Here is a 13053-nt window from a genome sequence, read left to right on the forward strand (position 1 = left end):
GCAAAAAAAATCACTCGTGGTAAGTCTTCAGGTGACTTCCAAACCTTCACAAACTCGGTCACTCGGCGATCCACAATTTCCTCTTGGATGCTCTAGACCATGACGCCTAACCGTCTGGAAGATGCACAGTCTTCAAAGGTAACAAGCGTCGGATCCACACAGGAACAATTTCTTCAGTGATGCTCAATCACTTTGGGTTTGTAGGTGTTTGGGTTTGGGTTTTCCTCACTTGATGATTTTCGCTCAAAGTCCTCGGAGGATGGGATGCTCTCAATGACAAGTGTTAGTTTCTCTCGAAGCAGCCAATCAGCTAGTGGTTGTAGGGGGTGGCTATTTATAGCCTAGGGAGTAGTCCGACATGATAAGACATAAATGCCCTTCAATGATATGACCGTTAGGTGGGTAGATATTTTGGGATAGCTGGCGCATAGCACAACAACGGTCGGAAATTTGACTATCAAATTCCTCAGGGCTATCATGATCCTCACTTATAGGCAATCCGCACTGGTGAATTCCTAACTCCTCAGTCAGAACAAATTCCTCAGAGGCCAGAAGAACTTCGTCTCTGTCACTGAAGAAATTGACTGAACTGCATGAGATTTCCAATGGCTTCACTCGAAAGGATTGGTAGGTGTAGGATTTTGAGATGAGCATCACTTGGAAACTTTTCCTTAGTTTTTCCTCGACCCCCTTTAACAGTACGGTGTTTCCTATGACTCAATAAAGAGAAAAATGAAACTACAAAAACAAAGTCTTCACGCTTCATATTCCTCGCATGAATATAGAGTCTTCATGGTCACACCAATTTCTTCACTTTCAAAGTTTTCAGTTGAAGACTTCATTTTTAGGGGTCGACTTTCTCTGCAAATATCAAACTCCTCATAGACTTATAGACCTGTGTACACTCACAAACGTATTAGTCCCTTAACCTATAAGTCTTCAATACACTAAAATCACTAAGGGGCACTAGATGCACTTACAATCTCCCCCTCTTTGGTGAGTGATGACAATATAGGTTAAGTTTTCAACGGGGATAAACATATGAAGTGTAAATACAGATATTGAGGAATTTGATTGCAAGATATAGAAGAACTCCCCCTGAAGATGTGCATAGTGAGGAATTTGCTTTTGAAGCAATGCACATTTGAAGAGTAGAATCATGGAGATCTCCCCCTATATCTTGTAATTCATACACGCATTTAACATATGATATGAAGAATTTGAAATTCATGATGAAATATGGTGACTGATGTAATTCAGCATGCGTGCATCAACATATATGAGGAAATAGCATGCAGAAGAACATAGCAAAAGTATCAGACCACCATCCGAGTTAAGATTACAACTCGATCCAATAAAGTCTTCAGAAGAACGAGAGTTGTAACTTAGGAAAAAAACGCCCATATATAGAGACCCGCTTGAAGACTAAATCAAATTTCTCCCCCTTTGTCATCGAATGACCAAAAGGGACGAAAAGTGAGGAATAACGACCCTGAAGAATATCACCAAATCGATGAAGGAGCGCCAGCATTGTTGGGGTCGGTTGTTGAAGTAGGGCCTGCCGCAGTGTTGTCCAAATCTTCATGCTCATCAGTCTCGCATGATGAAGAATATGAGCTGGCTACCAAGGAAGGAACTTTGACTTTCTTGAATTTCTTTGACGGTGGCTGAGACCAGTCAAAGTCCTGCTTGAAGCCCATCTGCTTCAGATCTTCTTCACCATAAAGATGAGACAGAACAGCCCAAGTGCGATAGAATAGTTCATGGAGGTAGTAGTGGTTCTTCTTCACTGAATTGTGCGTAGCAGTCATGTTGTGAAGAATTGAACCAAACTGACGCTTAAACCATTTATGGTTGCGATCGACCTTCTGGTGAAGACTGAGGAGAAGCTCACGATCAGTCATCACCCTTGGAGCAGTGCCTTGAGGATTTTGCTTTGAGGCATTGGCGGCAGAGTCATGAGTGGCAGAGTCATCATTGGTGGAGTAAGATTCAGCTTTGCGGAACTGACCATCCAATGGACGAATGCCTTCATCAATAACAGCAATAGCCTTGCCCTTTTCATCAGCCGAGGAAAATGTCGGCTTGAGGACTTCAATGGGGGGCAAGTAGCGACCATGGTTGAGTGTGTCAGCCTTGTAATTGATTGAAGACCTTGATCCGAGGAACCTCATAATCCAGGGAGCGTAAGGCTTCAATTCAAACGGGGACAATGCAACATTGGCTAAAGTCCTCATGAAGAATTCATGGTAGTTGACAGGAACGCCATGAATGATGTTGAATGCTACCTCTTGAGCACTGCGTTGGTTTTCCCTTGAAGAGGAAAGGGTGATGCAACAAAGTAGCGTAAGTATTTCCCTCAGTTTTTGAGAACCAAGGTATCAATCCAGTAGGAGGCTACGCGCGAGTCCCTCGCACCTACACAAAACAAATAAATCCTCGCAACCAACGCGATAAGGGGTTGTCAATCCCTTCACGGTCACTTACGAGAGTGAGATCTGATAGATATGATAGGATAATATTTTTGGTATTTTTGTGATAAAGATGCAAAGTAAAGAAAGCAAAATAAAGACGGCACCGGAAATAACTTGTTGTAGGGAGATTAATATGATGGAAAATAGACCCGGGGGCCATAGGTTTCACTAGTGGCTTCTCTCAAGAGCATAAGTATTTTACGGTGGGTGAACGAATTACCGTTGAGAAATTGACAGAATTGAGCATAGTTATGAGAATATCTAGGTATGATCATGTATATAGGCATCATGTCTGAGACAAGTAGACCGACTCCTGCCTGCATCTACTACTATTACTCCACTCATCGACCGCTATCCAGCATGCATCTAGAGTATTAAGTTCATGAAAACAGAGTAACGCCTTAAGCAAGATGACATGATGTAGAGGGATAAATTCATGCAATATGATAATAAAAAAACCATCTTGTTATCCTCGATGGCAACAATACAATACGTGCCTTGCTGCCCCTACTATCACTGGGAAAGGACACCACAAGATTGAACCCAAAGCTAAGCACTTCTCCCATTGCAAGAAACACTTCATCGGAGACTTGCAAAGATAAAAAATCATACATAAAAGAATTCAGAGAAGATTCAAATATTGTTCATAGATAATCTTGATCATAAACCCACAATTCATCGGTCTCAACAAACACACCGCAAAAAGAAGATTACATTGAATAGATCTCCACGAGAGAGGGGGAGCACATTGTATTGAGATCCAAAAAGAGAGAAGAAGCCATCTAGCAACTAACTATGGACCCGAAGGTCTGAAGTAAACTACTCACACTTCATCGGAGAGGCTATGGTGTTGATGTAGAAGCCCTCCGTGATGGATGCCCCATCCGGCGGAGCTCCGGAACAGGCCCCAAGATGGGATCTCGTGGGTACAGAAGGTTGCAGCGGTGGAATTAGGTTTTTGGCTCCGTATCTGATCATTTGGGGGTACGTAGATATATATAGGAGGAAGGAGTACGTCGGTGGAGCAACAGGGGCCCACGAGGGTGTAGGGCGCGCCCTGGGGGGGTAGGCGCGCCCCCTACCTCGTGGCCTCCTCCTTTGTTTCTTGACGTAGGGTCCAAGTCTCCCGGATCATAATCTTCCTAAAAATCACGTTCCCGAAGGTTTCATTCCATTTGGACTCCGTTTGATATTCTTTTTATGCGAAACTCTGAAATAGGCAAAAAACAGCAATTCTGGGCTGGGCCTCCGGTTAATAGGTTAGTCACAAAAATAATATAAAAGTGAATAATAAAGCCCAATAATGTCCAAAACAGTAAATAATATAGCATGGAGCAATCAAAAATTATAGATACGTTGGAGACGTATCAAGCATCCCCAAGCTTAATTCTTGCTCGTCCTCGAGTAGGTAAATGATAAAAACAGAATTTTTGATGCGGAGTGCTACTTGGCATAATTTCAATGTAATTCTTCTTAATTGTGGTATGAATATTCAGATCCGAAATATTCAAGACAAAAGTTTAATATTGACATAAAATAATAATACTTCAAGCATACTAACAAAGCAATCATGTCTTCTCAAAATAACATGGCCAAAGAAAGTTATCCCTACAAAATCATATAGTCTGGCTATGCTCTATCTTCACCACACAAAGTATTTAAATCATGCACAACCCCGATGACAAGCCAAGCAATTGTTTCATACTTTTGACATTTTCAAAACTTTTTCAATCTTCACGCAATACATGAGCGTGAGCCATGGACATAGCACTATATGTGGAATAGAATGGTGGTTGTGCAGAAGACAAAAAGGGAGAAGATAGTCTCACATCAACTAGGCGTATCAACGGGCTATGGAGATGCCCATCAATATATATCAATGTGAGTGAGTAGGGATTGCCATGCAACGGATGTAGAGCTATAAGTATATGAAAGCTCAACAAAGGAAACTAAGTGGGTGTGCATCCAACTCGCTTGCTCACGAAGACCTAGGGCATTTTGAGGAAGCCCATCATTGGAATATACAAGCCAAGTTCTATAATGAAAAATTCCCACTAGTATATGAAAGTGACAAAATGAGAGACTCTCTATCATGAAGATCATGGTGCTACTTTGAAGCACAAGTGTGGTAAAAGGATAGTAAAATTGTCCCTTCTCTCTTTTTCTCTCATTTTTTTTATTTGGGCCTTTTCTCTCTTTTTTTCTCTTTTTTTATGGCCTCTTTTTTTCATCCGGAGTCTCATCCCGACTTGTGGGGGAATCATAGTCTCCATCATCCTTTTCCTCACTTGGGACAATGCTCTAAAAATGATGATCATCACACTTTTATTTTCTTACAACTCAACAATTACAACTCGATACTTAGAACAAAATATGACTCTATATGAATGCCTCCGGCGGTGTACCGGGATATGCAATGAATCAAGAGTGACATGTATGAAAGAATTATGAACGGTGGCTTTGCCACAAATAAGATGTCAACTACATGATCATGCAAAGCAATATGACAATGATGGAGCATGTCATAATAAACGGAAAGGTGGAGAGTTGCATGGCAATATATCTCGGAATGGCTATGGAAATGCCATGATAGGTAGGTATGGTGGCTGTTTTGAGGAAGGTTTATGGTGGGTGTATGATACCGGCGAAAAGTGTGCGGTATTAGAGAGGCTAGCAATGGTGGAAGGAAGAAGGGTGCGTATAATCCATGGACTCAACATTAGTCATAAAGAACTCATATACTTATTGCAAAAATCTACAAGTTATCAAAGCAAAGTATTACGTGCATGCTCCTAGGGGGATAGATTGGTAGGAAAAGACCATCGCTCGTCCCCGACCGCCACTCATAAGGAAGACAATCAATAAATAAATCATGCTCTGACTTCATCGCATAACGGTTCACCATACGTGCATGCTACGGGAATCACAAACTTTAACACAAGTATTTCTCAAATTCACAACTACTCGACTAGCATGACTCTAATATCACCATCTTCATGTCTCAAAACAATTATCAAGCATCAAACTTTTCATAGTATTCAACACACTCATAAGAATTCTTACAAATCTTGTATGCTTAGCATATTAGGATTATTTAAGCAAATTACCATGCTATTCAAGACTCTCAAAATAATCTAAGTGAAGCATGAGAGATCAATAGTTTCTATAAAACAAATCCACCACCGTGCTCTAAAAGATATAAGTGAAGCACTAGAGCAAAACTATATAGCTCAAAAGATATAAGCGAAGCACATAGAGTTCTAACAAATTCCAAATCATGTATGGCTCTCTCAAAAGGTGTGTACAGCAAGGATGATGGTGGTAAACTAAAAAGCAAAGACTCAAATCATACAAGATGCTCCAAGCAAAACACATATCATGTGGTGAATAAAAATATAGCTCCAAGAAAAGTCACCGATGGAAGTAGACGAAAGAGGGGATGCCTTCCGGGGCATCCCCAAGCTTTAGCTTTTTGGTGTCCTTAGATTATATTGGGGGTGCCATGGGAATCCCCAAGCTTAGGCTCTTGCCACTCCTTGTTCCACAATCCATCAAAATCTTTCACCCAAAACTTGAAAACTTCACAACACAAAACTTAACAGAAAATCTCGTGAGCTCCGTTAGCGAAAGAAAACAAAAGACCACTTCAAGGTACTGTAATGAACTCATTCTTTATTTATATTGGTGTTAAACCTACTGTATTCCAACTTCTCTATGGTTTATAAATTATTTTACTAGCCATAGATTCATCAAAATAAGCAAACAACACACGAAAAACAGAATCTGTCAAAAACAGAACAGTCTGTAGTAATCTGTAACTAACGCAAACTTATGGAACTCCAAAAAATCAGCCAAAATAGGAAGACCTAGAAAATTTGTTTATTGATCATCAGCAATTGGAATCACTATTTTATCACGTTCTGGTGATTTCTAAAAATTATTTTTGTGAACAGAAAGTTTCTGGAAATTTCTGCAAGATCAAATAACTATCATCCAAGAAGATCTTATAGGTTTAACTTGGAATAAACACTAATTAAAACAGAAAAACACATCTAACCAGAGGCTAGAAAAAATATTTATTCCTAAACAGAAGCAAAAAGCAAAAAAAACTAAAAATAAAATTGGGTTGCCTCCCAACAAGCACTATCGTTTAACGCCCCTAGCTAGGCATAAAAACAAGGATAGATCTAGGTATTGCCATCTTTGGTAGGCAATCCATAAGTGGTTCTCATGATAGATTCATATGGTAATTTTATTTTCTTCCTAGGGAAGCGTTCCATGCCTTTGTTTAATGGAAATTGGAATCTAATATTCCCTTCCTTCATATCAATAATTGCACCAATCGTTCTAAGGAAAGGTCTACCAAGAATAATAGGACATGAAGGATTGCAATCTATATCAAGAACGAGAAAATCTACGGGCACATAATTCCTATTTGCAACAATAAGAACATCATTAATTCTTCCCATAGGTTTCTTAATAGTAGAATCCGCAAGGTGCAAGTTTAGAGAGCAATCATCAAAATCACGGAAATCTAGCAAATCGCACAAAGTTTTGGGAATAGTGGACACACTAGCACCCAAATCACATGAAGCATAGAACTCATGATCCTTAATCTTAATTTTAATAGTAGGTTCCCACTCATCATAAAGTTTTCTAGGAATAGAAACTTCCAACTCAAGCTTTTCTTCATAAGATTGCATCAAGGCATCAACGATATGTTTAGTAAACGCTTTATTTTGACTATAAGCATGAGGAGAAATTAGCACGGATTGCAACAAGGAAATACAATCTATCAAAGAGCAATTTTCATATTTAAATTCCTTGAAATCCAAAATAGTGGGTTTAGCAACATCTAAGGTTTTAATCTCTTCAATCCCACTTTTATCAATTTTAGCATCAAGATCTAAAAACTCCGAATTTTTGGAACGCCTTCTAGGTAAAGGTGGATCATATTCAGTCTCATCATTATCAAGATTCATATCGCAAAACAAGGATTTAATAGGAGACACATCAATAACTTTTAGATCTTCATCTTTATTTTCATAGAAATTTGAAGAACACGCTTTTATAAAGCAATCTTTCTTAGCACGCATCCTAGCGGTTCTTTCTTTGCACTCATCAATGGAAATTCTCATGGCTTTGAGAGACTCATTGATATCATGCTTAGGAGGAATAAATCTATGTTTTAAAGAATCAACATCAAGAGAAATTCTATCAACGTTCCTAGCCAATTCATCAACTTTAAGCAATTTCTCTTCAAGCAAAGCATTGAAATTCTTTTGTGAATTCATAAACTCTTTAACACTAGTCTCAAATACAGAGGGCATCTTATTAAAATTTCCATAAGAATTGTTGTAGGAAATACCATAATTATTAGAGGAATTGCTAGGATAAGGCCTAGGATTAAAGTTTCCTCTATACGCGTTGTTACCAAAATTATTCCTACCAACAAAATTCACATCCATAGATTCATTGTTATTCTCAATCAAAGTAGACAAAGGCATATCATTAGGATCAGAAGAAACACTCTTAGTAGCAAATAATTTCATAAGTTCATCCATCTTTCCACTCAAAACATTAATTTCTTCTATCGCATGCACTTTTTATTAGTAGATCTTTCAGTGTGCCATTGAGAATAATTAACCATAATATTATCTAGGAGTTTAGTAGCTTCTCCTAAAGTGATTTCCATAAAAGTGCCTCCCGCAGCCGAATCTAAAAGATTTCTAGAAGCAAAATTCAATCCGGCATAAAATTTTTGTATAATCATCCACAAATTCAAACAATGAGTAGGGCAATTATGTATCATTAATTTCATCCTCTCCCAAGCTTGTGCAACATGTTCATGATCAAGTTGCTTAAAATTCATAATATCGTTTCTAAGAGAGATGATCTTAGCGGGAGGAAAATACTTAGAGATAAAAGCATCTTTGCACTTGTTCCAAGAATCAATACTATTTTTAGGCAAAGACGAAAACCAAGCTTTAGCACGATCTCTAAGCGAGAAAGGAAATAGCTTCAATTTAACAATATCATTATAAACATATTTCTTCTTTTGCATATCACACAAATCAACGAAGCTATTTAGATGAGTAGCGGCATCTTCACTAGGAAGGCCGGGGAATTGATCTTTCATGACAAGATTCAACAAAGCAGCATTGATTTCACAAGATTCAGTATCGGTAAGAGGAGCAATCGGAGTGCTAAGGAAATCATTATTGTTGGTATTGGTAAAGTCACATAATTTGGTATTATCTTGAGCCATCGTGACAAGCAAGCAATCCGACACACGAGCAAACAAGAGACGGGCAAAAAGAGGCAAACGGAAAAGAGAGGGCGAATAAAACGGCAAGGTGAAGTGGGGGAGAGGAAAACGAGAGGCAAATGGCAAATAATGTAATGCGGGAGATAAGGGATTGTGATGGGTACTTGGTATGTTGAATTTTGCGTAGACCTCCCCGGCAACGGCGCCAGAAATCCTTCTTGCTACCTCTTGAGCACTGCGTTGGTTTTCCCTTGAAGAGGAAAGGGTGATGCAGCAAAGTAGCGTAAGTATTTCCCTCAGTTTTTGAGAACCAAGGTATCAATCCAGTAGGAGGCTACGCGCGAGTCCCTCGCACCTACACAAAACAAATAAATCCTCGCAACCAACGCGATAAGGGGTTGTCAATTCCTTCACGGTCACTTACGAGAGTAAGATCTGATAGATATGATAGATAATATTTTTGGTATTTTTGTCATAAAGATGCAAAGTAAAGAAAGCAAAATAAAGACGGCGCCGGAAATAACTTGTTGTAGGGAGATTAATATGATGGAAAATAGACCCCGGGGGCATAGGTTTCACTAGTGGCTTCTCTCAAGAGCATAAGTATTTTACGGTGGGTGAACGAATTACTGTTGAGCAATTGACAAAATTATGCATAGTTATGAGAATATCTAGGTATGATCATGTATATAGGCATCACGTCCGAGACAAGTAGACCGACTACTGCCTGCATCTACTACTATTACTCCACTCATCGACCGCTATCCAGCATGCATCTAGAGTATTAAGTTCATGAAAACAGAGTAACGCCTTAAGCAAGATGACATGATGTAGAGGGATAAATTCATGCAATATGATAAAAAACCCATCTTGTTATCCTCGATGGCAGCAATACATGTTGGAAATATGCCCTAGAGGCAATAATAAATTGGTTATTATTATATTTCCTTGTTCACGATAATCGTTTATTATCCATGCTAGAATTGTATTGATAGGAAACTCAGATACATGTGTGGATACATAGACAACACCATGTCCCTAGTAAGCCTCTAGTTGACTAGCTCGTTGATCAATGGATGGTTACGGTTTCCTGACCATGGACATTGGATGTCATTGATAACGGGATGACATCATTAGGAGAATGATGTGATGGACAAGACCCAATCCTAAGCCTAGCACAAGATCGTGTAGTTCGTTTGCTCAGAACTTTTCTAATGTCAAGTATCATTTCCTTAGACCATGAGATTGTGCAACTCCCGAATACCGTAGGAATGCTTTGGGTGTACCAAACGTCACAACATAACTGGGTGGCTATAAAGGTGCACTACAGGTATCTCCAAAAGTGTATGTTGGGTCGGCACGAATCGAGACTGGGATTTGTCACTCCGTGTAAACGGAGAGGTATCTCTGGGCCCACTCGGTAGGACATCATCATAATGTGCACAGTGTGACCAAGGAGTTGATCACGGGATGATGTGAGTTACGGAACGAGTAAAGAGACTTGCCGGTAACGAGATTGAACAAGGTATCGGGATACCGACAATCGAATCTCGGGCAAGTAGCATACCGGTAGACAAAGGGAATTGAATACGGGATTGATTGAACCCCCGACATCGTGGTTCATCCGATGAGATCATCGTGGAACATGTGTGAGCCAACATGGGTATCCAAATCCCGCTGTTGGTTATTGGCCGGAGAACGTCTCGGTCATGTCTGCATGGTTCCCGAACCCATAGGGTCTACACACTTAAGGTTCGATGACGCTAGGGTTATAGGGAAAGTATGTACGTGGTTACCGAATGTTGTTCGGAGTCCCGGATGAGATCCCGGACATCACGAGGAGTTCCGGAATGGTCCGGAGGTAAAGATTTATATGGGAAGTCCTGTTTTGGTCACCGGAAAAGTTTCGGGTGTTATCGGTAATGTACCGGGACCACCGGGAGGGTCCCGGGGGTCCACCAAGTGGGGCCACCAGCCCCAGAAGGCTGCATGGGCTAAGTGTGGGAGGGGACCAGCCCCAGGTGGGCTGGTGCGCCCCCCCCCCACCAAAGCCCAAGGCGCAGGGAGAGTGGGAGGGGGGCAAACCCTAGGTCCAGATGGGCCTTAAGGCCCACCCTAGTGGAGCCCCCCTCTCTTCCCCCCTTGGCCGCCCCCCTAGATGGGATCTAGGGCTGGCCGCCACCCCTTGGGGTGGGAACCCTAGAGGGGGCGCAGCCCCCCCCCCCTATATATAGTTGAGGTCTAGGGCTGCCCAACACATGAGTTTTCCGGTCTCTCTTGGCGCAGCCCTACCCCTCTTCCTCCTCCTCTCCCGCGGTGCTTGGCGAAGCCCTGCGGGATTGCCACGCTCCTCCACCACCACCACGCCGTCGTGCTGCTGCTAGACGGAGTCTTCCCCAACCTCTCCCTCTCTCCTTGCTGGAACAAGGCGTGGGAGACGTCACCGGGCTGCACGTGTGTTGAACGCGGAGGCACCGTTCTTCGGTGCTTAGATCGGAATCAACCGCGATCTGAATCGCTACGAGTACGACTCCTTCATCCGCGTTCTTGCAACGCTTCCGCATCGCGATCTACAAGGGTATGTAGATGCACTTCCCTTCCCCTCGTTGCTAGATTACTCCATAGATTGATCTTGGTGATGCGTAGAAAATTTTGAATTTATGCTACGTTCCCCAACAGTGGCATCATGAGCTAGGTCTATGCGTAGTTTCTATGCACGAGTAGAACACAAAGCAGTTGTGGGCGTAGATGTTGCCAATTCTTCTTGCCGCTACTAGTCTTATCTTGTTTCGGCGGCATTGTGGGATGAAGCGGCCCGGACCGACCTTACACGTACGCTTACGTGAGACAGGTTCCACCGACTGACATGCACTAGTTGCATAAGGTGGCTAGCGGGTGTCTGTCTCTCCCACTTTAGTGGGAACGGATTCGATGAAAAGGGTCCTTATGAAGGGTAAATAGAAATTGGCATATCACGTTGTGGTTTTACGTAGGTAAGAAACGTTCTTGCTAGAAACCTATACAAGCCACGTAAAAACTTGCAACAACAATTAGAGGACGTCTAACTTGTTTTTGCAGCATGTGCTATGTGATGTGATATGGCCAGAAGATGTGATGAATGATATATGTGATGTATGAGATTGATCATATTCTTGTAATAAGAATCACGACTTGCATGTCGATGAGAATGACAACCAGCAGGAGCCATAGGAGTTGTCTTTATTTTTTGTATGACCTGCGTGTCATTGAATAACGCCATGTAAATTACTTTACTTTATTGCTAAGCGCGTTAGCCATGGAAGTAGAAGTAATCGTTGGCGTGACAACTTCATAAAGACACAATGATGGAGATCATGATGATGGAGATCATGGTGTCATGCCGGTGACGAAGATGATCATGGTGCCCCGAAGATGGAGATCAAAGGAGCAAAATGATATTGGCCATATCATGTCACTATTTGATTGCATGTGATGTTTATCATGTTATGCATCTTATTTGCTTAGAACGAAGGTAGTAAGTAAGATGATCCCTCACTAAAATTTCAAGAGAAGTGTTCCCCCTAACTGTGCACCGTTGCGAAGGTTCGTTGTTTCGAAGCACCACGTGATGATCAGGTGTGATAGATTCTAACGTTCGAATACAACGGGTGTTGACGAGCCTAGCATGTCCAGACATGGCCTCGGAACACATGCGAAACACTTAGGTTGACTTGACGAGCCTAGCATGTACAGACATGGCCTCGGAACACAAGAGATCGAAAGGTCGAACATGAGTCGTATAGTAGATGCGATCAACATGGAGATGTTCACCGATGATGACTAGTCCGTCTCACGTGATGATCGGACACGGCCTAGTTTCACTCGGATCATGTATCACTTAGATGACTAGAGGGATGTCTATCTGAGTGGGAGTTCAATAATCAGATGAACTTCATTATCATGAACATAGTCAAAAGGTCTTTGCAAATTATGTCATACGCTTTAGTTCTACTGTTTAAAATATGTTCCTAGAGAAAATTTAGTTGAAAGTTGGTAGTAGCAATTATGCGGACTGGGTCCGTAAACTGAGGATTGTCCTCATTGCTGCACAGAAGGCTTATGTCCTTAATGCACCGCTCGGTGTGCTGAACCTCAGCGTCGTCTGTAGATGTTGCGAAACATCTGACATACACGTTTTGATGACTACGTGATAGTTCAGTGCATAATACTAACGGTTTAGAATTGTGGTACCAAAGACGGTTTTTGAAACGTCGCAGAACATATGAGATATTCCGAAGACTGAAATTGGGATTTCGGACTAGTGCCCACGTC

Source organism: Triticum aestivum, chromosome 5D, assembly GCF_018294505.1.
Source record: "Triticum aestivum cultivar Chinese Spring chromosome 5D, IWGSC CS RefSeq v2.1, whole genome shotgun sequence".
In the NCBI taxonomy this organism is placed as follows: domain Eukaryota; kingdom Viridiplantae; phylum Streptophyta; class Magnoliopsida; order Poales; family Poaceae; genus Triticum; species Triticum aestivum.